We start from the raw sequence: 27,510 nt of genomic DNA on the forward strand, positions 1-27,510 counted from the left end.
AATTTTCAAACATAAACTATAAAATACTAATATATTTACAACAGAAAAATTAAAAGGGCAAAATTTAACTTCCAAAATGCAAAATAAAAAAAAAACAACCACTGCAATGTATCAGATGCATCATGGGAAAGTATTCAAATGAGACTACCAAGTAAAGAAAGAATTACAGTCAGAATTGTCGAATGGTGATTCAAAACCAGTTCTTCAACTTGGTCGAGTACCTACAGACAACACTATGGTATACAGTGCTGGAATAACATCTTGGTAACAGAGTATTCTGGAGAATCATCTACAAGAGAAGAAACACATTTATTTCCCCAGTTTTACATTAAAAAACAAAATCAACATTTAAATGTCAAATTCTAAAAAATTGAATGAAAAAATTGACATTTCTGAATTTCACTAGTAAATAAGCCCAGCATCCGTCAACCAGACAGCATATAAAAAACTTGCATGAAATTCATGAAAATCTTTAGTAAATGACAAAAGATTTATTTGATCTTAAGAAAAAGACAAGTACACCGAGTGTCACTGTTACCTCCCTGGATGCAAACAGACCTCATTACAACAAGTGAGAGGACAGAACAAACTTATAGTTGTTATTATTATTATTATCATTTATTTATATGGCGCCACAAGTGTTCCGCAGCACCTTACAAAGTACATAAACAAATAGGTGACCAGTGACTTACAGTACAATACAAAACAAAGCAGGTCAAGGACATGGATAATATACACTGCTACATACCACCCACATAGGCAGCAAAGCATAAGCAACCAAGTGCTAGGTGCCCTAGTGGGGAGTAAGAAGTAGATGAAAGTAAAGTAGGGAGAAGCACAAGAGGCACAATTTTCAAGCCCATCCTATATAATCCTAAATAAATGTAATATTTTTCTAAGTTAAAAAAGGATAAACTTGCAGAGAACCTATGAACTGTATCAGATGAAACATAGATAAGAGTGCACTTTACACTACGAAGCAGTGTTTCCACGTTCAAGTTTTCAGATCTCTACCTATTTTTCCTGGTCAAACTTTGAACTTAAAATGCTGCGGTACACACATAACAACATGAATGATACAAAACTATGGTATAAAGTCACACGGTCGACAGTTACCATGACATTCATAATGTCGACACAACAATGCTGACATGTTCAACATGTCAACAGGTACCACATGGACATCCTCTGAATGTTGACATGTTTAAAAGTATAACATGTCGACATTATGCACATGAACATGAGAACTGTCAAACTAACATACCACACCCCAAAACTACAATATACAAAAAAAAGGTAAAAACATAACATTTTACTATAAATCAAAAACAAATTGAATGTAAACCAAAAAAGAGAATCAGAAATTGGAAACAGTAAAACTCCTAAACTGGGTCAAATTTTCATGCAAACAAACTAAAACAAAAGGAAACTACCTAATTTACCTCTTCAACTTCCTTGAAATACCATAACATAAAGATGGCCATCAACCATCAATGTTTTTTAAAACGGTGGCCGGGCGATGTTAATTAGTTTTCCCATCGATAGATGAGAGAGAGACAATGTTTTTTTTTACTTTAACTGGACGGAGCTTAGCCCCGCCCCTTTCTTGAATTAGTCCGTGGCCCATCGTACCCCCAGCAGTGGTGGCCATCGAAGGGGTGCAAATCATCAATGATTCCCCATAGATGGTTTTTGTGCCATGGATGGTAATCACCAATGGCCATCCCGACCATAACAGTAGAAGAATACTAGAACTATGGCAATAGGGTATTCATGATAACCTTCTAAAACATTAGAAGCTACGGTTTTCTAAAACAATTTTGATATTCTGTATTTTACCAGTGAATAAGCCCAGCATCAGCCAGGCATCAAAAAATTACATGAAACTCATGGTTGTTTCTCTCCACGGAAATCTTTAGTAAAAGGCGAAAGATTTATTCGATCTGAAGAGAAACCAGAGTATACTAAAGAAGTGTCATGATTATCTCCCCGGATTCAAACAGACCTCAGTTTACCAAGAGAGAGGATTTTAGACACATATATGAAACAATTTTCAAACATAAACTATAAAATACTAATATATTTACAACAGAAAAATTAAAAGGGCAAAATTTAACTTCCAAAATGCAAAATAAAAAAAAAACAACCACTGCAATGTATCAGATGCATCATGGGAAAGTATTCAAATGAGACTACCAAGTAAAGAAAGAATTACAGTCAGAATTGTCGAATGGTGATTCAAAACCAGTTCTTCAACTTGGTCGAGTACCTACAGACAACACTATGGTATACAGTGCTGGAATAACATCTTGGTAACAGAGTATTCTGGAGAATCATCTACAAGAGAAGAAACACATTTATTTCCCCAGTTTTACATTAAAAAACTAAATCAACATTTAAATGTCAAATTCTAAAAAATTGAATGAAAAAATTGACATTTCTGAATTTCACTAGTAAATAAGCCCAGCATCCGTCAACCAGACAGCATATAAAAAACTTGCATGAAATTCATGAAAATCTTTAGTAAATGACAAAAGATTTATTTGATCTTAAGAAAAAGACAAGTACACCGAGTGTCACTGTTACCTCCCTGGATGCAAACAGACCTCATTTCAACAAGCGAGAGGACAGAACAAACTTATAGTTGTTATTATTATTCTTATCATTTATTTATATGGCGCCACAAGTGTTCCGCAGCACCTTACAAAGTACATAAACAAATAGGTGACCAGTGACTTACAGTAAAATACAAAACAAAGCAGGACAAGGACATGGATAATATACATTGCTACATACCACCCACATAGGCAGCAAAGCATAAGCAACCAAGTGCTAGGTGCCCTAGTGGGGAGTAAGAAGTAGATGAAAGTAAAGTAGGGAGAAGCACAAGAGGCACAATTTTCAAGCCCATCCTATATAATCCTAAATAAACGTAATACTTTTCTAAGTTAAAAAAGGATAAACTTGCAGAGAACCTATGAACTGTATCAGATGAAACATAAATAAGAGTGCACTTTACACTACGAAGCAGTGTTTCCACGTTCAAGTTTTCAGATCTCTACCTATTTTTCCTGGTCAAACTTTGAACTTAAAATGCTGCGGTACACACATAACAACATGAATGATACAAAACTATGGTATAAAGTCACACGGTCGACAGTTACCATGACATTCATAATGTCGACACAACAATGCTGACATGTTCAACATGTCAACAGATACCACATGGACATCCTCTGAATGTTGACATGTTTAAAAGTATAACATGTCGACATTATGCACATGAACATGAGAACTGTCAAACTAACATACCACACCCCAAAACTACAATATACAAAAAAAAGGTAAAAACATAACATTTTACTATAAATCAAAAACAAATTGAATGTAAACCAAAAAAGAGAATCAGAAATTGGAAACAGTAAAACTCCTAAACTGGGTCAAATTTTCATGCAAACAAACTAAAACAAAAGGAAACTACCTAATTTACCTCTTCAACTTCCTTGAAATACCATAACATAAAGATGGCCATCAACCATCAATGTTTTTTAAAACGGTGGCCGGGCGATGTTAATTAGTTTTCCCATCGATAGATGAGAGAGAGACAATGTTTTTTTTTACTTTAACTGGACGGAGCTTAGCCCCGCCCCTTTCTTGAATTAGTCCGTGGCCCATCGTACCCCCAGCAGTGGTGGCCATCGAAGGGGTGCAAATCATCAATGATTCCCCAGAGATGGTTTTTGTGCCATGGATGGTAATCACCAATGGCCATCCCGACCATAACAGTAGAAGAATACTAGAACTATGGCAATAGGGTATTCATGATAACCTTCTAAAACATTAGAAGCTACGGTTTTCTAAAACAATTTTGATATTCTGTATTTTACCAGTGAATAAGCCCAGCATCAGCCAGGCATCAAAAAATTACATGAAACTCATGGTTGTTCCTCTCCACGGAAATCTTTAGTAAAAGGCGAAAGATTTATTCGATCTGAAGAGAAACCAGAGTATACTAAAGAAGTGTCATGATTATCTCCCCGGATTCAAACAGACCTCAGTTTACCAAGAGAGAGGATTTTAGACACATATATGAAACAATTTTCAAACATAAACTATAAAATACTAATATATTTACAACAGAAAAATTAAAAGGGCAAAATTTAACTTCCAAAATGCAAAATAAAAAAAAAACAACCACTGCAATGTATCAGATGCATCATGGGAAAGTATTCAAATGAGACTACCAAGTAAAGAAAGAATTACAGTCAGAATTGTCGAATGGTGATTCAAAACCAGTTCTTCAACTTGGTCGAGTACCTACAGACAACACTATGGTATACAGTGCTGGAATAACATCTTGGTAACAGAGTATTCTGGAGAATCATCTACAAGAGAAGAAACACATTTATTTCCCCAGTTTTACATTAAAAAACAAAATCAACATTTAAATGTCAAATTCTAAAAAATTGAATGAAAAAATTGACATTTCTGAATTTCACTAGTAAATAAGCCCAGCATCCGTCAACCAGACAGCATATAAAAAACTTGCATGAAATTCATGAAAATCTTTAGTAAATGACAAAAGATTTATTTGATCTTAAGAAAAAGACAAGTACACCGAGTGTCACTGTTACCTCCCTGGATGCAAACAGACCTCATTACAACAAGTGAGAGGACAGAACAAACTTATAGTTGTTATTATTATTATTATCATTTATTTATATGGCGCCACAAGTGTTCCGCAGCACCTTACAAAGTACATAAACAAATAGGTGACCAGTGACTTACAGTACAATACAAAACAAAGCAGGTCAAGGACATGGATAATATACACTGCTACATACCACCCACATAGGCAGCAAAGCATAAGCAACCAAGTGCTAGGTGCCCTAGTGGGGAGTAAGAAGTAGATGAAAGTAAAGTAGGGAGAAGCACAAGAGGCACAATTTTCAAGCCCATCCTATATAATCCTAAATAAATGTAATATTTTTCTAAGTTAAAAAAGGATAAACTTGCAGAGAACCTATGAACTGTATCAGATGAAACATAGATAAGAGTGCACTTTACACTACGAAGCAGTGTTTCCACGTTCAAGTTTTCAGATCTCTACCTATTTTTCCTGGTCAAACTTTGAACTTAAAATGCTGCGGTACACACATAACAACATGAATGATACAAAACTATGGTATAAAGTCACACGGTCGACAGTTACCATGACATTCATAATGTCGACACAACAATGCTGACATGTTCAACATGTCAACAGGTACCACATGGACATCCTCTGAATGTTGACATGTTTAAAAGTATAACATGTCGACATTATGCACATGAACATGAGAACTGTCAAACTAACATACCACACCCCAAAACTACAATATACAAAAAAAAGGTAAAAACATAACATTTTACTATAAATCAAAAACAAATTGAATGTAAACCAAAAAAGAGAATCAGAAATTGGAAACAGTAAAACTCCTAAACTGGGTCAAATTTTCATGCAAACAAACTAAAACAAAAGGAAACTACCTAATTTACCTCTTCAACTTCCTTGAAATACCATAACATAAAGATGGCCATCAACCATCAATGTTTTTTAAAACGGTGGCCGGGCGATGTTAATTAGTTTTCCCATCGATAGATGAGAGAGAGACAATGTTTTTTTTTACTTTAACTGGACGGAGCTTAGCCCCGCCCCTTTCTTGAATTAGTCCGTGGCCCATCGTACCCCCAGCAGTGGTGGCCATCGAAGGGGTGCAAATCATCAATGATTCCCCATAGATGGTTTTTGTGCCATGGATGGTAATCACCAATGGCCATCCCGACCATAACAGTAGAAGAATACTAGAACTATGGCAATAGGGTATTCATGATAACCTTCTAAAACATTAGAAGCTACGGTTTTCTAAAACAATTTTGATATTCTGTATTTTACCAGTGAATAAGCCCAGCATCAGCCAGGCATCAAAAAATTACATGAAACTCATGGTTGTTTCTCTCCACGGAAATCTTTAGTAAAAGGCGAAAGATTTATTCGATCTGAAGAGAAACCAGAGTATACTAAAGAAGTGTCATGATTATCTCCCCGGATTCAAACAGACCTCAGTTTACCAAGAGAGAGGATTTTAGACACATATATGAAACAATTTTCAAACATAAACTATAAAATACTAATATATTTACAACAGAAAAATTAAAAGGGCAAAATTTAACTTCCAAAATGCAAAATAAAAAAAAAACAACCACTGCAATGTATCAGATGCATCATGGGAAAGTATTCAAATGAGACTACCAAGTAAAGAAAGAATTACAGTCAGAATTGTCGAATGGTGATTCAAAACCAGTTCTTCAACTTGGTCGAGTACCTACAGACAACACTATGGTATACAGTGCTGGAATAACATCTTGGTAACAGAGTATTCTGGAGAATCATCTACAAGAGAAGAAACACATTTATTTCCCCAGTTTTACATTAAAAAACAAAATCAACATTTAAATGTCAAATTCTAAAAAATTGAATGAAAAAATTGACATTTCTGAATTTCACTAGTAAATAAGCCCAGCATCCGTCAACCAGACAGCATATAAAAAACTTGCATGAAATTCATGAAAATCTTTAGTAAATGACAAAAGATTTATTTGATCTTAAGAAAAAGACAAGTACACCGAGTGTCACTGTTACCTCCCTGGATGCAAACAGACCTCATTTCAACAAGCGAGAGGACAGAACAAACTTATAGTTGTTATTATTATTCTTATCATTTATTTATATGGCGCCACAAGTGTTCCGCAGCACCTTACAAAGTACATAAACAAATAGGTGACCAGTGACTTACAGTAAAATACAAAACAAAGCAGGACAAGGACATGGATAATATACATTGCTACATACCACCCACATAGGCAGCAAAGCATAAGCAACCAAGTGCTAGGTGCCCTAGTGGGGAGTAAGAAGTAGATGAAAGTAAAGTAGGGAGAAGCACAAGAGGCACAATTTTCAAGCCCATCCTATATAATCCTAAATAAACGTAATACTTTTCTAAGTTAAAAAAGGATAAACTTGCAGAGAACCTATGAACTGTATCAGATGAAACATAAATAAGAGTGCACTTTACACTACGAAGCAGTGTTTCCACGTTCAAGTTTTCAGATCTCTACCTATTTTTCCTGGTCAAACTTTGAACTTAAAATGCTGCGGTACACACATAACAACATGAATGATACAAAACTATGGTATAAAGTCACACGGTCGACAGTTACCATGACATTCATAATGTCGACACAACAATGCTGACATGTTCAACATGTCAACAGATACCACATGGACATCCTCTGAATGTTGACATGTTTAAAAGTATAACATGTCGACATTATGCACATGAACATGAGAACTGTCAAACTAACATACCACACCCCAAAACTACAATATACAAAAAAAAGGTAAAAACATAACATTTTACTATAAATCAAAAACAAATTGAATGTAAACCAAAAAAGAGAATCAGAAATTGGAAACAGTAAAACTCCTAAACTGGGTCAAATTTTCATGCAAACAAACTAAAACAAAAGGAAACTACCTAATTTACCTCTTCAACTTCCTTGAAATACCATAACATAAAGATGGCCATCAACCATCAATGTTTTTTAAAACGGTGGCCGGGCGATGTTAATTAGTTTTCCCATCGATAGATGAGAGAGAGACAATGTTTTTTTTTACTTTAACTGGACGGAGCTTAGCCCCGCCCCTTTCTTGAATTAGTCCGTGGCCCATCGTACCCCCAGCAGTGGTGGCCATCGAAGGGGTGCAAATCATCAATGATTCCCCAGAGATGGTTTTTGTGCCATGGATGGTAATCACCAATGGCCATCCCGACCATAACAGTAGAAGAATACTAGAACTATGGCAATAGGGTATTCATGATAACCTTCTAAAACATTAGAAGCTACGGTTTTCTAAAACAATTTTGATATTCTGTATTTTACCAGTGAATAAGCCCAGCATCAGCCAGGCATCAAAAAATTACATGAAACTCATGGTTGTTCCTCTCCACGGAAATCTTTAGTAAAAGGCGAAAGATTTATTCGATCTGAAGAGAAACCAGAGTATACTAAAGAAGTGTCATGATTATCTCCCCGGATTCAAACAGACCTCAGTTTACCAAGAGAGAGGATTTTAGACACATATATGAAACAATTTTCAAACATAAACTATAAAATACTAATATATTTACAACAGAAAAATTAAAAGGGCAAAATTTAACTTCCAAAATGCAAAATAAAAAAAAAACAACCACTGCAATGTATCAGATGCATCATGGGAAAGTATTCAAATGAGACTACCAAGTAAAGAAAGAATTACAGTCAGAATTGTCGAATGGTGATTCAAAACCAGTTCTTCAACTTGGTCGAGTACCTACAGACAACACTATGGTATACAGTGCTGGAATAACATCTTGGTAACAGAGTATTCTGGAGAATCATCTACAAGAGAAGAAACACATTTATTTCCCCAGTTTTACATTAAAAAACAAAATCAACATTTAAATGTCAAATTCTAAAAAATTGAATGAAAAAATTGACATTTCTGAATTTCACTAGTAAATAAGCCCAGCATCCGTCAACCAGACAGCATATAAAAAACTTGCATGAAATTCATGAAAATCTTTAGTAAATGACAAAAGATTTATTTGATCTTAAGAAAAAGACAAGTACACCGAGTGTCACTGTTACCTCCCTGGATGCAAACAGATCTCATTTCAACAAGCGAGAGGACAGAACAAACTTATAGTTGTTATTATTATTCTTATCATTTATTTATATGGCGCCACAAGTGTTCCGCAGCACCTTACAAAGTACATAAACAAATAGGTGACCAGTGACTTACAGTAAAATACAAAACAAAGCAGGACAAGGACATGGATAATATACATTGCTACATACCACCCACATAGGCAGCAAAGCATAAGCAACCAAGTGCTAGGTGCCCTAGTGGGGAGTAAGAAGTAGATGAAAGTAAAGTAGGGAGAAGCACAAGAGGCACAATTTTCAAGCCCATCCTATATAATCCTAAATAAACGTAATACTTTTCTAAGTTAAAAAAGGATAAACTTGCAGAGAACCTATGAACTGTATCAGATGAAACATAGATAAGAGTGCACTTTACACTACGAAGCAGTGTTTCCACGTTCAAGTTTTCAGATCTCAACCTATTTTTCCTGGTCAAACTTTGAACTTAAAATGCTGCGGTACACACATAACAACATGAATGATACAAAACTATGGTATAAAGTCACACTGTCGACAGTTACCATGACATTCATAATGTCGACACAACAATGCTGACATGTTCAACATGTCAACAGATACCACATGGACATCCTCTGAATGTTGACATGTTTAAAAGTATAACATGTCGACATTATGCACATGAACATGAGAACTGTCAAACTAACATACCACACCCCAAAACTACAATATACAAAAAAAAGGTAAAAACATAACATTTTACCATAAATCAAAAACAAATTGAATGTAAACTGAATAAGAGAATCAGAAATTGGAAACAGTAAAACTCCTAAACTGGGTCAAATTTTCATGCAAACAAACTAAAACAAAAGGAAACTACCTAATTTACCTCTTCAACTTCCTTGAAATACCATAACATAAAGATGGCCATCAACCATCAATGTTTTTTAAAACGGTGGCCGGGCGATGTTAATTAGTTTTCCCATCGATGGATGAGAGAGAGACAATTTTTTTTTACTTTAACTGGACGGAGCTTAGCCCCGCCCCTTTCTTGAATTAGTCCGTGGCCCATCGTACCCCCAGCAGTGGTGGCCAACGAAGGGGTGCAAATCATCAATGATTCCCCAGAGATGGTTTTTGTGCCATGGATGGTAATCACCAATGGCCATCCCGACCATAACAGTACAAGAATACTAGAACTATGGCAATAGAGTATACATGATAATCTTCTAAAACATTAGAAGCTATGGTTTTCCAAAACAATTTTGATATTCTGTATTTTATCAGTGAATAAGCCCAGCATCAGCCAGGCATCAAAAAATTATATGAAACTCATGGTTGTTCCTCTCCATGGAAATCTTTAGTAAAAGGCGAAAGATTCATTCAATCTGAAGAGAAACCAGAATATACTAAAGAAGTGTCATGATTATCTCCCCGGATTCAAACAGACCTCAGTTTACCAAGAGAGAGGATTTTAGACACATATATGAAACAATTTTCAAACATAAACTATAAAATACTAATATATTTACAACAGAAAAATTAAAAGGGCAAAATTTAACTTCCAAAATGCAACATCAAAACAAACAAAAAAAAAATCACTGCAATGTATCAGATGCATCATGGGAAAGTATTCAAATGAGACTACCAAGTAAAGAAAGAATTACAGTCAGAATTGTCGAATGGTGATTCAAAACCAGTTCTTCAACTTGGTCGAGTACCTACAGACAACACTATGGTATACAGTGCTGGAATAACATCTTGGTAACAGAGTATTCTGGAGAATCATCTACAAGAGAAGAAACACATTTATTTCCCCAGTTTTACATTAAAAAACAAAATCAACATTTAAATGTCAAATTCTAAAAAATTGAATGAAAAAATTGACATTTCTGAATTTCACTAGTAAATAAGCCCAGCATACGTCAACCAGACAGCATATAAAAAACTTGCATGAAATTCATGAAAATCTTTAGTAAATGACAAAAGATTTATTTGATCTTAAGAAAAAGACAAGTACACTGAGTGTCACTGTTACCTCCCTGGATGCAAACAGACCTCATTTCAACAAGCGAGAGGACAGAACAAACTTATAGTTGTTATTATTATTCTTATCATTTATTTATATGGCGCCACAAGTGTTCCGCAGCACCTTACAAAGTACATAAACAAATAGGTGACCAGTGACTTACAGTACAATACAAAACAAAGCAGGACAAGGACATGGATAATATACACTGCTACATACCACCCACATAGGCAGCAAAGCATAAGCAACCAAGTGCTAGGTGCCCTAGTGGGGAGTAAGAAGTAGATGAAAGTAAAGTAGGGAGAAGCACAAGAGGCACAATTTTCAAGCCCATCCTATATAATCCTAAATAAATGTAATATTTTTCTAAGTTAAAAAAGGATAAACTTGCAGAGAACCTATGAACTGTATCAGATGAAACATAGATAAGAGTGCACTTTACACTACGAAGCAGTGTTTCCACGTTCAAGTTTTCAGATCCCTACCTATTTTTCCTGGTCAAACTTTGAACTTCAAATGCTGCGGTACACACATAACAACATGAATGATACAAAACTATGGTATAAAGTCACACGGTCGACAGTTACCATCACATTCAAAATGTCGACACAACAATGCAGACATGTTCAACATGTCAACAGACACCACATGGATATCCTCTGAATGTTGACATGTTTAAAAGTATAACATGTCGACATTATGCACATCAACATGAGAACTGTCGAACTAACATACCACACCCCAAAACTACAATATACAAAAAAAGGTAAAAACATAATATTTTACCATAAATCAAAAACAAATTAAATGTAAACCGAAAAAGAGAATCAGAAATTGGAAACAGTTAAACTTCTAAACTGGGTAAAATTTTCATGCAAACAAACTAAAACAAAAGGAAACTACCTAATTTACCTCTTCAACTTCCTTGAAATACCATAACATAAAGATGGCCATCAACCATCAATGTTTTTTAAAACGGTGGCCGGGCGATGTTAATTAGTTTTCCCATCGATGGATGAGAGAGAGACAAAGTTTTTTTTACTTTAACTGGACGGATCTTAGCCACGCCCCTTTCTTGAATTAGTCCGTGGCCCATCGTACCCCCAGCAGTGGTGGCCATCAAAGGGGTGCAAATCATCAATGATTCCCCATAGATGGTTTTTGTGCCATGGATGGTAATCACCAATGGCCATCCCAACCATAACAGTACAAGAATACTAAAACTATGGCAATAGAGTATTCATGATAACCTTCTAAAACATTAGAAGCTATGGTTTTCCAAAACAATTTTGATATTCTGTATTTTATCAGTGAATAAGCCCAGCATCAGCCAGGCATCAAAAAATTATATGAAACTCATGGTTGTTCCTCTCCACGGAAATCTTTAGTAAAAGGCGAAAGATTCATTCAATCTGAAGAGAAACCAGAGTATACTAAAGAAGTGTCATGATTATCTCCCCGGATTCAAACAGACCTCAGTTTACCAAGAGAGAGGATTTTAGACACATATATGAAACAATTTTCAAACATAAACTATAAAATACTAATATATTTACAACAGAAAAATTAAAAGGGCAAAATTTAACTTCCAAAATGCAACATCAAAACAAACAAAAAAAAAATCACTGCAATGTATCAGATGCATCATGGGAAAGTATTCAAATGAGACTACCAAGTAAAGAAAGAATTACAGTCAGAATTGTCGAATGGTGATTCAAAACCAGTTCTTCAACTTGGTCGAGTACCTACAGACAACACTATGGTATACAGTGCTGGAATAACATCTTGGTAACAGAGTATTCTGGAGAATCATCTACAAGAGAAGAAACACATTTATTTCCCCAGTTTTACATTAAAAAACAAAATCAACATTTAAATGTCAAATTCTAAAAAATTGAATGAAAAAATTGACATTTCTGAATTTCACTAGTAAATAAGCCCAGCATCCGTCAACCAGACAGCATATAAAAAACTTGCATGAAATTCATGAAAATCTTTAGTAAATGACAAAAGATTTATTTGATCTTAAGAAAAAGACAAGTACACTGAGTGTCACTGTTACCTCCCTGGATGCAAACAGACCTCATTTCAACAAGCGAGAGGACAGAACAAACTTATAGTTGTTATTATTATTCTTATCATTTATTTATATGGCGCCACAAGTGTTCCGCAGCACCTTACAAAGTACATAAACAAATAGGTGACCAGTGACTTACAGTACAATACAAAACAAAGCAGGACAAGGACATGGATAATATACACTGCTACATACCACCCACATAGGCAGCAAAGCATAAGCAACCAAGTGCTAGGTGCCCTAGTGGGGAGTAAGAAGTAGATGAAAGTAAAGTAGGGAGAAGCACAAGAGGCACAATTTTCAAGCCCATCCTATATAATCCTAAATAAATGTAATATTTTTCTAAGTTAAAAAAGGATAAACTTGCAGAGAACCTATGAACTGTATCAGATGAAACATAGATAAGAGTGCACTTTACACTACGAAGCAGTGTTTCCACGTTCAAGTTTTCAGATCCCTACCTATTTTTCCTGGTCAAACTTTGAACTTCAAATGCTGCGGTACACACATAACAACATGAATGATACAAAACTATGGTATAAAGTCACACGGTCGACAGTTACCATCACATTCAAAATGTCGACACAACAATGCAGACATGTTCAACATGTCAACAGACACCACATGGATATCCTCTGAATGTTGACATGTTTAAAAGTATAACATGTCGACATTATGCACATCAACATGAGAACTGTCGAACTAACATACCACACCCCAAAACTACAATATACAAAAAAAGGTAAAAACATAATATTTTACCATAAATCAAAAACAAATTAAATGTAAACCGAAAAAGAGAATCAGAAATTGGAAACAGTAAAACTTCTAAACTGGGTAAAATTTTCATGCAAACAAACTAAAACAAAAGGAAACTACCTAATTTACCTCTTCAACTTCCTTGAAATACCATAACATAAAGATGGCCATCAACCATCAATGTTTTTTAAAACGGTGGCCGGGCAATGTTAATTAGTTTTGCCATCGATGGATGAGAGAGAGACAATGTTTTTCTTACTTTAACTGGATGGAGCTTAGCCCCGCCCCTTTCTTGAATTAGTCCGTGGCCCATCGTACCCCCAGCAGTGGTGGCCATCGAAGGATTGCAAATCATCAATGATTCCCCAGAGATGGTTTTTGTGCCATGGATGGTAATCACCAATGGCCATCCCGACCATAACAGTACAAGAATACTAGAACTATGGCAATAGAGTATTCATGATAACCTTCTAAAACATTAGAAGCTATGGTTTTCCAAAACAATTTTGATATTCTGTATTTTACCAGTGAATAAGCCCAGCATCAGCCAGGCATCAAAAAATTACATGAAACTCATGGTTGTTCCTCTCCACGGAAATCTTTAGTAAAAGGCGAAAGATTTATTCGATCTGAAGAGAAACCAGAGTATACTAAAGAAGTGTCATGATTATCTCCCCGGATTCAAACAGACCTCAGTTTACCAAGAGAGAGGATTTTAGACACATATATGAAACAATTTTCAAACATAAACTATAAAATACTAATATATTTACAACAGAAAAATTAAAAGGGCAAAATTTAACTTCCAAAATGCAAAATCAAAACAAACAAAAACAAAACCACTGCAATGTATCAGATGCATCATGGGAAAGTATTCAAATGAGACTACCAAGTAAAGAAAGAATTACAGTCAGAATTGTCGAATGGTGATTCAAAACCAGTTCTTCAACTTGGTCGAGTACCTACAGACAACACTATGGTATACAGTGCTGGAATAACATCTTGGTAACAGAGTATTCTGGAGAATCATCTACAAGAGAAGAAACACATTTATTTCCCCAGTTTTACATTAAAAAACAAAATCAACATTTAAATGTCAAATTCTAAAAAATTGAATGAAAAAATTGACATTTCTGAATTTCACTAGTAAATAAGCCCAGCATCCGTCAACCAGACAGCATATAAAAAACTTGCATGAAATTCATGAAAATCTTTAGTAAATGACAAAAGATTTATTTGATCTTAAGAAAAAGACAAGTACACCGAGTGTCACTGTTACCTCCCTGGATGCAAACAGACCTCATTTCAACAAGCGAGAGGACAGAACAAACTTATAGTTGTTATTATTATTCTTATCATTTATTTATATGGCGCCACAAGTGTTCCGCAGCACCTTACAAAGTACATAAACAAATAGGTGACCAGTGACTTACAGTACAATACAAAACAAAGCAGGACAAGGACATGGATAATATACATTGCTACATACCACCCACATAGGCAGCAAAGCATAAGCAACCAAGTGCTAGGTGCCCTAGTGGGGAGTAAGAAGTAGAAGAAAGTAAAGTAGGGAGAAGCACAAGAGGCACAATTTTCAAGCCCATCCTATATAATCCTAAATAAATGTAATATTTTTCTAAGTTAAAAAAGGATAAACTTGCAGAGAACCTATGAACTGTATCAGATGAAACATAGATAAGAGTGCACTTTACACTACGAAGCAGTGTTTCCACGTTCAAGTTTTCAGATCCCTACCTATTTTTCCTGGTCAAACTTTGAACTTCAAATGCTGCGGTACACACATAACAACATGAATGATACAAAACTATGGTATAAAGACACACGGTCGACAGTTACCATCACATTCAAAATGTCGACACAATAATACTGACGTGTTCAACATGTCAACAGACACCACATGGACATCCTCTGAATGTTGACATGTTTAAAAGTATAACATGTCGACATTATGCACATCAACATGAGAACTGTCGAACTAACATACCACACCCCAAAACTACTATATACAAAAAAAAGGTAAAAACATAATATTTTACCATAAGTCAAAAACAAATTGAATGTAAACCGAAAAAGAGAATCAGAAATTGGAAACAGTAAAACTTCTAAACTGGGTCAAATTTTCATGCAAACAAACTAAAACAAAAGGAAACTACCTAATTTACCTCTTCAACTTCCTTGAAATACCATAACATAAAGATGGCCATCAACCATCAATGTTTTTTAAAACGGTGGCCGGGCGATGTTAATTAGTTTTCCCATCGATGGATGAGAGAGAGACAAAGTTTTTTTTACTTTAACTGGACGGATCTTAGCCACGCCCCTTTCTTGAATTAGTCCGTGGCCCATCGTACCCCCAGCAGTGGTGGCCATCAAAGGGGTGCAAATCATCAATGATTCCCCATAGATGGTTTTTGTGCCATGGATGGTAATCACCAATGGCCATCCCAACCATAACAGTACAAGAATACTAAAACTATGGCAATAGAGTATTCATGATAACCTTCTAAAACATTAGAAGCTATGGTTTTCCAAAACAATTTTGATATTCTGTATTTTACCAGTGAATAAGCCAAGCATCAGCCAGGCATCAAAAAATTACATGAAACTCATGGTTGTTTCTCTCCACGGAAATCTTTAGTAAAAGGCGAAAGATTTATTCGATCTGAAGAGAAACCAGAGTATACTAAAGAAGTGTCATGATTATCTCCCCGGATTCAAACAGACCTCAGTTTACCAAGAGAGAGGATTTTAGACACATATATTAAACAATTTTCAAACATAAACTATAAAATACTAATATATTTACAACAGAAAAATTAAAAAGGGCAAAATTTTACTTCCAAAATGCAAAATCAAAACAAACAATAAAAAAACCACTGCAATGTATCAGATGCATCATGGGAAAGTATTCAAATGAGACTACCAAGTAAAGAAAGAATTACAGTCAGAATTGTCGAATGGTGATTCAAAACCAGTTCTTCAACTTGGTCGAGTACCTACAGACAACACTATGGTATACAGTGCTGGAATAACATCTTGGTAACAGAGTATTCTGGAGAATCATCTACAAGAGAAGAAACACATTTATTTCCCCAGTTTTACATTAAAAAACAAAATCAACATTTAAATGTCAAATTCTAAAAAATTGAATGAAAAAATTGACATTTCTGAATTTCACTAGTAAATAAGCCCAGCATCCGTCAACCAGACAGCATATAAAAAACTTGCATGAAATTCATGAAAATCTTTAGTAAATGACAAAAGATTTATTTGATCTTAAGAAAAAGACAAGTACACCGAGTGTCACTGTTACCTCCCTGGATGCAAACAGACCTCATTTCAACAAGCGAGAGGACAGAACAAACTTATAGTTGTTATTATTATTCTTATCATTTATTTATATGGCGCCACAAGTGTTCCGCAGCACCTTACAAAGTACATAAACAAATAGGTGACCAGTGACTTACAGTACAGTACAAAACAAAGCAGGACAAGGACATGGATAATATACATTGCTACATACCACCCACATAGGCAGCAAAGCATAAGCAACCAAGTGCTAGGTGCCCTAGTGGGGAGTAAGAAGTAGAAGAAAGTAAAGTAGGGAGAAGCACAAGAGGCACAATTTTCAAGCCCATCCTATATAATCCTAAATAAATGTAATATTTTTCTAAGTTATAAAAGGATAAACTTGCAGAGAACCTATGAACAGTATCAGATGAAACATAGATAAGAGTGCACTTTACACTACGAAGCAGTGTTTCCACGTTCAAGTTTTCAGATCCCTACCTATTTTTCCTGGTCAAACTTTGAACTTCAAATGCTGCGGTACACACATAACAACATGAATGATACAAAACTATGGTATAAAGACACACGGTCGACAGTTACCATCACATTCAAAATGTCGACACAACAATACTGACGTGTTCAACATGTCAACAGACACCACATGGACATCCTCTGAATGTTGACATGTTTAAAAGTATAACATGTCGACATTATGCACATCAACATGAGAACTGTCGAACTAACATACCACACCCCAAAACTACTATATACAAAAAAAAGGAAAAACATCATATTTTACCATAAGTCAAAAACAAATTGAATGTAAACCGAAAAAGAGAATCAGAAATTGGAAACAGTAAAACTTCTAAACTGGGTCAAATTTTCATGCAAACAAACTAAAACAAAAGGAAACTACCTAATTTACCTCTTCAACTTCCTTGAAATACCATAACATAAAGATGGCCATCAACCATCAATGTTTTTAAAAACGGTGGCCGGGCGATGTTAATTAGTTTTCCCATCGATGGATGAGAGAGAGACAAAGTTTTTTTTACTTTAACTGGACGGATCTTAGCCCGGCCCCTTTCTTGAATTAGTCCGTGGCCCATCGTACCCCCAGCAGTGGTGGCCATCAAAGGGGTGCAAATCATCAATGATTCCCCATAGATGGTTTTTGTGCCATGGATAGTAATCACCAATGGCCATCCCAACCATAACAGTACAAGAATACTAGAACTATGGCAATAGAGTATTCATGATAACCTTCTAAAACATTAGAAGCTATGGTTTTCCAAAACAATTTTGATATTCTGTATTTTACCAGTGAATAAGCCAGGCATTAAAAAATTACATGAAACTCATGGTTGTTCCTCTCCACGGAAATCTTTAGTAAAAGACGAAAGATTTATTTGATCTGAAGAGAAACCAGAGTATACTAAAGAAGTGTCATGATTATCTCCCCGGATTCAAACAGACCTCAGTTTACCAAGAGAGAGGATTTTAGACACATATATGAAACAATTTTCAAACATAAACTATAAAATACTAATATATTTACAACAGAAAAATTAAAAGGGCAAAATTTAACTTCCAAAATGCAAAATCAAAACAAAACAAAAAAAAACTACTGCAATGTATCAGATGCATCATGGGAAAGTATTCAAATGAGACTACCAAGTAAAGAAAGAATTACAGTCAGAATTGTCGAATGGTGATTCAAAACCAGTTCTTCAACTTGGTCGAGTACCTACAGACAACACTATGGTATACAGTGCTGGAATAACATCTTGGTAACAGAGTATTCTGGAGAATCATCTACAAGAGAAGAAACACATTTATTTCCCCAGTTTTATATTTAAAAACAAAATCAACATTTAAATGTCAAATTCTAAAAAATTGAATGAAAAAATTGACATTTCTGAATTTCACTAGTAAATAAGCCCAGCATCCGTCAACCAGACAGCATATAAAAAACTTGCATGAAATTCATGAAAATCTTTAGTAAATGACAAAAGATTTATTTGATCTTAAGAAAAAGACAAGTACACTGAGTGTCACTGTTACCTCCCTGGATGCAAACAGACCTCATTTCAACAAGCGAGAGGACAGAACAAACTTATAGTTGTTATTATTATTCTTATCATTTATTTATATGGCGCCACAAGTGTTCCGCAGCACCTTACAAAGTACATAAACAAATAGGTGACCAGTGACTTACAGTACAATACAAAACAAAGCAGGACAAGGACATGGATAATATACATTGCTACATACCACCCACATAGGCAGCAAAGCATAAGCAACCAAGTGCTAGGTGCCCTAGTGGGGAGTAAGAAGTAGAAGAAAGTAAAGTAGGGAGAAGCACAAGAGGCACAATTTTCAAGCCCATCCTATATAATCCTAAATAAATGTAATATTTTTCTAAGTTAAAAAAGGATAAACTTGCAGAGAACCTATGAACTGTATCAGATGAAACATAGATAAGAGTGCACTTTACACTACGAAGCAGTGTTTCCACGTTCAAGTTTTCAGATCCCTACCTATTTTTCCTGGTCAAACTTTGAACTTCAAATGCTGCGGTACACACATAACAACATGAATGATACATATAATGTGGTATAAAGTCACACGGTCGACAGTTACCATGACATTCATAATGTCGACACAACAATGCTGACATGTTCAACATGTCAACAGATACCACATGGACATCCTCTGAATGTTGACATGTTTAAAAGTATAACATGTCGACATTATGCACATCAACATGAGAACTGTCGAACTAACATACCACACCCCAAAACTACAATATACAAAAAAAAGGTAAAAACATAACATTTTACCATAAATCAAAAACAAATTGAATGTAAACTGAAAAAGAGAATCAGAAATTGGAAACAGTAAAACTCCTAAACTGGGTCAAATTTTCATGCAAACAAACTAAAACAAAAGGAAACTACCTAATTTACCTCTTCAACTTCCTTGAAATACCATAACATAAAGATGGCCATCAACCATCAATGGTTTTTAAAACGGTGGCCGGGCGATGTTAATTAGTTTTCCCATCGCTGGATGAGAGAGAGACAATGTATTTTTTTACTTTAACTGGACGGAGCTTAGCCCCGCCCCTTTCTTGAATTAGTCCGTGGCCCATCGTACCCCCAGCAGTGGTGGCCATCGAAGGGGTGCAAATCATCAATGATTCCCCAGACATGGTTTTTGTGCCATGGATGGTAATCACCAATGGCCATCCCGACCATAACAGTACAAGAATACTAGAACCATGGCAATAGAGTATTCATGATAACGTTCTAAAACATTAGAAGCTATGGTTTTCAAAAACAATTTTGATATTCTGTATTTTACCAGTGAATAAGCCCAGCATCAGCCAGGCATCAAAAAATTACATGAAACTCATGGTTGTTCCTCTCCACGGAAATCTTTAGTAAAAGGCGAAATATTTATTCGATCTGAAGAGAAACCAGAGTATACTAAAGAAGTGTCATGATTATCTCCCCGGATTCAAACAGACCTCAGTTTACCAAGAGAGAGGATTTTAGACACATATATGAAACAATTTTTAAACATAAACTATAAAATACTAATATATTTACAACAGAAAAATTAAAAGGGCAAAATTTAACTTCCAAAATGCAAAATCAAAACAAACAAAAAAACCCCACTGCAATGTATCAGATGCATCATGGGAAAGTATTCAAATGAGACTACCAAGTAAAGAAAGAATTACAGTCAGAATTGTCGAATGGTGATTCAAAACCAGTTCTTCAACTTGGTCGAGTACCTACAGACAACACTATGGTATACAGTGCTGGAATAACATCTTGGTAACAGAGTATTCTGGAGAATCATCTACAAGAGAAGAAACACATTTATTTCCCCAGTTTTACATTAAAAAACAAAATCAACATTTAAATGTCAAATTCTAAAAAATTGAATGAAAGAATTGACATTTCTGAATTTCACTAGTAAATAAGCCCAGCATTCGTCAACCAGACAGCATATAAAAAACTTGCATGAAATTCATGAAAATCTTTAGTAAATGACAAAAGATTTATTTGATCTTAAGAAAAAGACAAGTACACTGAGTGTCACTGTTACCTCCCTGGATACAAACAGACCTCATTTCAACAAGCGAGAGGACAGAACAAACTTATAGTTATTATTATTCTTATAATTTATTTATATGGCGCCACAAGTGTTCCGCAGCACCTTACAAAGTACATAAACAAATAGGTGACCAGTGACTTACAGTACAATACAAAACAAAGCAGGACAAGGACATGGATAATATACATTGCTACATACCACCCACATAGGCAGCAAAGAATAAGCAACCAAGTGCTAGGTGCCCTAGTGGGGAGTAAGAAGTAGATGAAAGTAAAGTAGGGAGAAGCACAAGAGGCACAATTTTCAAGCCCATCCTATATAATCCTAAATAAATGTAATATTTTTCTAAGTTAAAAAAGGATAAACTTGCAGAGAACCTATGAACTGTATCAGATGAAACATAGATAAGAGTGCACTTTACACTACGAAGCAGTGCTTCCACGTTCAAGTTTTAAGATCCCTACCTATTTTTCCTGATCAAACTTTGAACTTCAAATGCTGCGGTACACACATAACAACATGAATGATACAAAACTATGGTATAAAGTCACACGGTCGACAGTTACTATGACATTCAAAATGTTGACACAACAATGCTGACATGTTCAACATGTCAACAGACACCACATGGACATCCTGTGAATGTTGACATGTTTAAAAGTATAAGATGTCGACATTATGCACATCAACATGAGAACTGTCGAACTAACATACCACACCCCAAAACTACAATATACAAAAAAAAGGTAAAAACATAACATTTTACCATAAATCAAAAACAAATTGAATGTAAACTGAAAAAGAGAATCAGAAATTGGAAACAGTAAAACTCCTAAACTGGGTCAAATTTTCATGCAAACAAACTAAAACAAAAGGAAACTACCTAATTTACCTCTTCAACTTCCTTGAAATACCATAACATAAAGATGGCCATCAACCATCAATGGATTTTAAAACGGTGGCCGGGCGATGTTAATTAGTTTTCCCATCGCTGGATGAGAGAGAGACAATGTATTTTTTTACTTTAACTGGACGGAGCTAGCCCCGCCCCTTTCTTGAATTAGTCCGTGGCCCATCGTACCCCCAGCAGTGGTGGCCATCGAAGGGGTGCAAATCATCAATGATTTACCATAGATGGTTTTTGTGCCATGGATGGTAATCACCAATGGCCATCCCAACCATAACAGTACAAGAATACTAAAACTATGGCAATAGAGTATTCATGATAACCTTCTAAAACATTAGAAGCTATGGTTTTCCAAAACAATTTTGATATTCTGTATTTTACCAGTGAATAAGCCAAGCATCAGCCAGGCATCAAAAAATTACATGAAACTCATGGTTGTTCCTCTCCACGGAAATCTTTAGTAAAAGGCGAAAGATTTATTCGATCTGAAGAGAAACCAGAGTATACTAAAGAAGTGTCATGATTATCTCCCCGGATTCAAACAGACCTCAGTTTACCAAGAGAGAGGATTTTAGACACATATATGAAACAATTTTCAAACATAAACTATAAAATACTAATATATATACAACAGAAAAAATAAAAGGGCAAAATTTTACTTCCAAAATGCAAAATCAAAACAAACAATAAAAAAACCACTGCAATGTATCAGATGCATCATGGGAAAGTATTCAAATGAGACTACCAAGTAAAGAAAGAATTACAGTCAGAATTGTCGAATGGTGATTCAAAACCAGTTCTTCAACTTGGTCGAGTACCTACAGACAACACTATGGTATACAGTGCTGGAATAACATCTTGGTAACAGAGTATTCTGGAGAATCATCTACAAGAGAAGAAACACATTTATTTCCCCAGTTTTACATTAAAAAACAAAATCAACATTTAAATGTCAAATTCTAAAAAATTGAATGAAAAAATTGACATTTCTGAATTTCACTAGTAAATAAGCCCAGCATCCGTCAACCAGACAGCATATAAAAAACTTGCATGAAATTCATGAAAATCTTTAGTAAATGACAAAAGATTTATTTGATCTTAAGAAAAAGACAAGTACACCGAGTGTCACTGTTACCTCCCTGGATGCAAACAGACCTCATTTCAACAAGCGAGAGGACAGAACAAACTTATAGTTGTTATTATTATTCTTATCATTTATTTATATGGCGCCACAAGTGTTCCGCAGCACCTTACAAAGTACATAAACAAATAGGTGACCAGTGACTTACAGTACAGTACAAAACAAAGCAGGACAAGGACATGGATAATATACATTGCTACATACCACCCACATAGGCAGCAAAGCATAAGCAACCAAGTGCTAGGTGCCCTAGTGGGGAGTAAGAAGTAGAAGAAAGTAAAGTAGGGAGAAGCACAAGAGGCACAATTTTCAAGCCCATCCTATATAATCCTAAATAAATGTAATATTTTTCTAAGTTAAAAAAGGATAAACTTGCAGAGAACCTATGAACTGTATCAGATGAAACATAGATAAGAGTGCACTTTACACTACGAAGCAGTGTTTCCACGTTCAAGTTTTCAGATCCCTACCTATTTTTCCTGGTCAAACTTTGAACTTCAAATGCTGCGGTACACACATAACAACATGAATGATACAAAACTATGGTATAAAGACACACGGTCGACAGTTATCATCACATTCAAAATGTCGACACAACAATACTGACGTGTTCAACATGTCAACAGACACCACATGGACATCCTCTGAATGTTGACATGTTTAAAAGTATAACATGTCGACATTATGCACATCAACATGAGAACTGTCGAACTAACATACCACACCCCAAAACTACTATATACAAAAAAAAGGAAAAACATCATATTTTACCATAAGTCAAAAACAAATTGAATGTAAACCGAAAAAGAGAATCAGAAATTGGAAACAGTAAAACTTCTAAACTGGGTCAAATTTTCATGCAAACAAACTAAAACAAAAGGAAACTACCTAATTTACCTCTTCAACTTCCTTGAAATACCATAACATAAAGATGGCCATCAACCATCAATGTTTTTAAAAACGGTGGCCGGGCGATGTTAATTAGTTTTCCCATCGATGGATGAGAGAGAGACAAAGTTTTTTTTACTTTAACTGGACGGATCTTAGCCCGGCCCCTTTCTTGAATTAGTCCGTGGCCCATCGTACCCCCAGCAGTGGTGGCCATCAAAGGGGTGCAAATCATCAATGACTCCCCATAGATGGTTTTTGTGCCATGGATAGTAATCACCAATGGCCATCCCAACCAGAACAGTACAAGAATACTAAAACTATGGCAATAGAGTATTCATGATAACCTTCTAAAACATTAGAAGCTATGGTTTTCCAAAACAATTTTGATATTCTGTATTTTACCAGTGAATAAGCCAAGCATCAGCCAGGCATCAAAAAATTACATGAAACTCATGGTTGTTCCTCTCCACGGAAATCTTTAGTAAAAGGCGAAAGATTTATTCAATCTGAAGAGAAACCAGAGTATACTAAAGAAGTGTCATGATTATCTCCCCGGATTCAAACAGACCTCAGTTTACCAAGAGAGAGGATTTTAGACACATATATGAAACAATTTTCAAACATAAACTATAAAATACTAATATATTTACAACAGAAAAATTAAAAGGGCAAAATTTAACTTCCAAAATGCAAAATCAAAACAAACAAAAAAAAAACCACTGCAATGTATCAGATGCATCATGGGAAAGTATTCAAATGAGACTACCAAGTAAAGAAAGAATTACAGTCAGAATTGTCGAATGGTGATTCAAAACCAGTTCTTCAACTTGGTCGAGTACCTACAGACAACACTATGGTATACAGTGCTGGAATAACATCTTGGTAACAGAGTATTCTGGAGAATCATCTACAAGAGAAGAAACACATTTATTTCCCCAGTTTTACATTAAAAAACAAAATCAACATTTAAATGTCAAATTCTAAAAAATTGAATGAAAAAATTGACATTTCTGAATTTCACTAGTAAATAAGCCCAGCATCCGTCAACCAGACAGCATATAAAAAACTTGCATGAAATTCATGAAAATCTTTAGTAAATGACAAAAGATTTATTTGATCTTAAGAAAAAGACAAGTACACTGAGTGTCACTGTTACCTCCCTGGATGCAAACAGACCTCATTTCAACAAGCGAGAGGACAGAACAAACTTATAGTTGTTATTATTATTCTTATCATTTATTTATATGGCGCCACAAGTGTTCCGCAGCACCTTACAAAGTACATAAACAAATAGGTGACCAGTGACTTACAGTACAATACAAAACAAAGCAGGACAAGGACATGGATAATATACACTGCTACATACCACCCACATAGGCAGCAAAGCATAAGCAACCAAGTGCTAGGTGCCCTAGTGGGGAGTAAGAAGTAGATGAAAGTAAAGTAGGGAGAAGCACAAGAGGCACAATTTTCAAGCCCATCCTATATAATCCTAAATAAATTTAATATTTTTCTAAGTTAAAAAAGGATAAACTTGCAGAGAACCTATGAACTGTATCAGATGAAACATAGATAAGAGTGCACTTTACACTACGAAGCAGTGTTTCCACATTCAAGTTTTCAGATCCCTACCTATTTTTCCTGGTCAAACTTTGAACTTCAAATGCTGCGGTACACACATAACAACATGAATGATACAAAACTATGGTATAAAGACACACGGTCGACAGTTACCATCACATTCAAAATGTCGACACAACAATACTGACGTGTTCAACATGTCAACAGACACCACATGGACATCCTCTGAATGTTGACATGTTTAAAAGTATAACATGTCGACATTATGCACATCAACATGAGAACTGTCGAACTAACATACCACACCCCAAAACTACAATATACAAAAAAAGGTAAAAACATAATATGTTACCATAAATCAAAAACAAATTAAATGTAAACCGAAAAAGAGAATCAGAAATTGGAAACAGTAAAACTTCTAAACTGGGTAAAATTTTCATACAAACAAACTAAAACAAAAGGAAACTACCTAATTTACCTCTTCAACTTCCTTGAAATACCATAACATAAAGATGGCCATCAACCATCAATGTTTTTTAAAACGGTGGCCGGGCGATGTTAATTAGTTTTCCCATCGATGGATGAGAGAGAGACAATTTTTTTTTTTACTTTAACTGGACGGATCTAGCCCAGCCCCTTTCTTGAATTAGTCCGTGGCCCATCGTACCCCCAGCAGTGGTGGCCATCAAAGGGGTGCAAATCATCAATGATTTACCATAGATGGTTTTTGTGCCATGGATGGTAATCACCAATGGCCATCCCAACCATAACAGTACAAGAATACTAAAACTATGGCAATAGAGTATTCATGATAACCTTCTAAAACATTAGAAGCTATGGTTTTCCAAAACAATTTTGATATTCTGTATTTTACCAGTGAATAAGCCAAGCATCAGCCAGGCATCAAAAAATTACATGAAACTCATGGTTGTTCCTCTCCACGGAAATCTTTAGTAAAAGGCGAAAGATTTATTCAATCTGAAGAGAAACCAGAGTATACTAAAGAAGTGTCATGATTATCTCCCCGGATTCAAACAGACCTCAGTTTACCAAGAGAGAGGATTTTAGACACATATATGAAACAATTTTCAAACATAAACTATAAAATACTAATATATTTACAACAGAAAAATTAAAAGGGCAAAATTTTACTTCCAAAATGCAAAATCAAAACAAACAATAAAAAAACCACTGCAATGTATCAGATGCATCATGGGAAAGTATTCAAATGAGACTACCAAGTAAAGAAAGAATTACAGTCAGAATTGTCGAATGGTGATTCAAAACCAGTTCTTCAACTTGGTCGAGTACCTACAGACAACACTATGGTATACAGTGCTGGAATAACATCTTGGTAACAGAGTATTCTGGAGAATCATCTACAAGAGAAGAAACACATTTATTTCCCCAGTTTTACATTAAAAAACAAAATCAACATTTAAATGTCAAATTCTAAAAAATTGAATGAAAAAATTGACATTTCTGAATTTCACTAGTAAATAAGCCCAGCATCCGTCAACAAGACAGCATATAAAAAACTTGCATGAAATTCATGAAAATCTTTAGTAAATGACAAAAGATTTATTTGATCTTAAGAAAAAGACAAGTACACTGAGTGTCACTGTTACCTCCCTGGATGCAAACAGACCTCATTTCAACAAGCGAGAGGACAGAACAAACTTATAGTTATTATTATTCTTATAATTTATTTATATGGCGCCACAAGTGTTCCGCAGCACCTTACAAAGTACATAAACAAATAGGTGACCAGTGACTTACAGTACAATACAAAACAAAGCAGGACAAGGACATGGATAATATACATTGCTACATACCACCCACATAGGCAGCAAAGAATAAGCAACCAAGTGCTAGGTGCCCTAGTGGGGAGTAAGAAGTAGATGAAAGTAAAGTAGGGAGAAGCACAAGAGGCACAATTT

General features: G+C 35.2%; 1 protein-coding gene and 13 non-coding genes across 14 annotated transcripts in view; all 14 read right to left on the minus strand.

Moving 5' to 3' along the window:
- ARMH1 (armadillo like helical domain containing 1) overlaps positions 1-27,510 on the minus strand; it is a 484,180-nt gene that overhangs the window by 64,384 nt on the left and 392,286 nt on the right. The window lies entirely within an intron of this gene.
- LOC148454677 (U5 spliceosomal RNA) lies at positions 1,849-1,963 on the minus strand. The gene has a single exon (XR_015874577.1). It is a non-coding gene; the product is annotated as a U5 spliceosomal RNA (small nuclear RNA).
- Positions 3,897-4,011, minus strand: LOC148454678 (U5 spliceosomal RNA). Its single transcript, XR_015874646.1, has one exon. It is a non-coding gene; the product is annotated as a U5 spliceosomal RNA (small nuclear RNA).
- Positions 5,945-6,059, minus strand: LOC148454679 (U5 spliceosomal RNA). Its single transcript, XR_015874578.1, has one exon. It is a non-coding gene; the product is annotated as a U5 spliceosomal RNA (small nuclear RNA).
- On the minus strand, positions 7,993-8,107 carry LOC148454680 (U5 spliceosomal RNA). The gene has a single exon (XR_015874657.1). It is a non-coding gene; the product is annotated as a U5 spliceosomal RNA (small nuclear RNA).
- Positions 10,039-10,153, minus strand: LOC148454681 (U5 spliceosomal RNA). Its single transcript, XR_015874730.1, has one exon. It is a non-coding gene; the product is annotated as a U5 spliceosomal RNA (small nuclear RNA).
- LOC148454682 (U5 spliceosomal RNA) lies at positions 12,092-12,206 on the minus strand. Its single transcript, XR_015874708.1, has one exon. It is a non-coding gene; the product is annotated as a U5 spliceosomal RNA (small nuclear RNA).
- Positions 14,145-14,259, minus strand: LOC148454683 (U5 spliceosomal RNA). The gene has a single exon (XR_015874668.1). It is a non-coding gene; the product is annotated as a U5 spliceosomal RNA (small nuclear RNA).
- LOC148454684 (U5 spliceosomal RNA) lies at positions 16,199-16,313 on the minus strand. Its single transcript, XR_015874671.1, has one exon. It is a non-coding gene; the product is annotated as a U5 spliceosomal RNA (small nuclear RNA).
- Positions 18,241-18,356, minus strand: LOC148454685 (U5 spliceosomal RNA). The gene has a single exon (XR_015874731.1). It is a non-coding gene; the product is annotated as a U5 spliceosomal RNA (small nuclear RNA).
- LOC148454686 (U5 spliceosomal RNA) lies at positions 20,298-20,412 on the minus strand. Its single transcript, XR_015874718.1, has one exon. It is a non-coding gene; the product is annotated as a U5 spliceosomal RNA (small nuclear RNA).
- On the minus strand, positions 22,348-22,462 carry LOC148454687 (U5 spliceosomal RNA). Its single transcript, XR_015874579.1, has one exon. It is a non-coding gene; the product is annotated as a U5 spliceosomal RNA (small nuclear RNA).
- Positions 24,401-24,515, minus strand: LOC148454688 (U5 spliceosomal RNA). Its single transcript, XR_015874688.1, has one exon. It is a non-coding gene; the product is annotated as a U5 spliceosomal RNA (small nuclear RNA).
- LOC148454689 (U5 spliceosomal RNA) lies at positions 26,454-26,568 on the minus strand. Its single transcript, XR_015874689.1, has one exon. It is a non-coding gene; the product is annotated as a U5 spliceosomal RNA (small nuclear RNA).

This window comes from Taudactylus pleione, unplaced genomic scaffold (assembly GCF_031769625.1).
Source record: "Taudactylus pleione unplaced genomic scaffold, aTauple2 ptg000969l, whole genome shotgun sequence".
Classification (NCBI taxonomy): domain Eukaryota; kingdom Metazoa; phylum Chordata; class Amphibia; order Anura; family Myobatrachidae; genus Taudactylus; species Taudactylus pleione.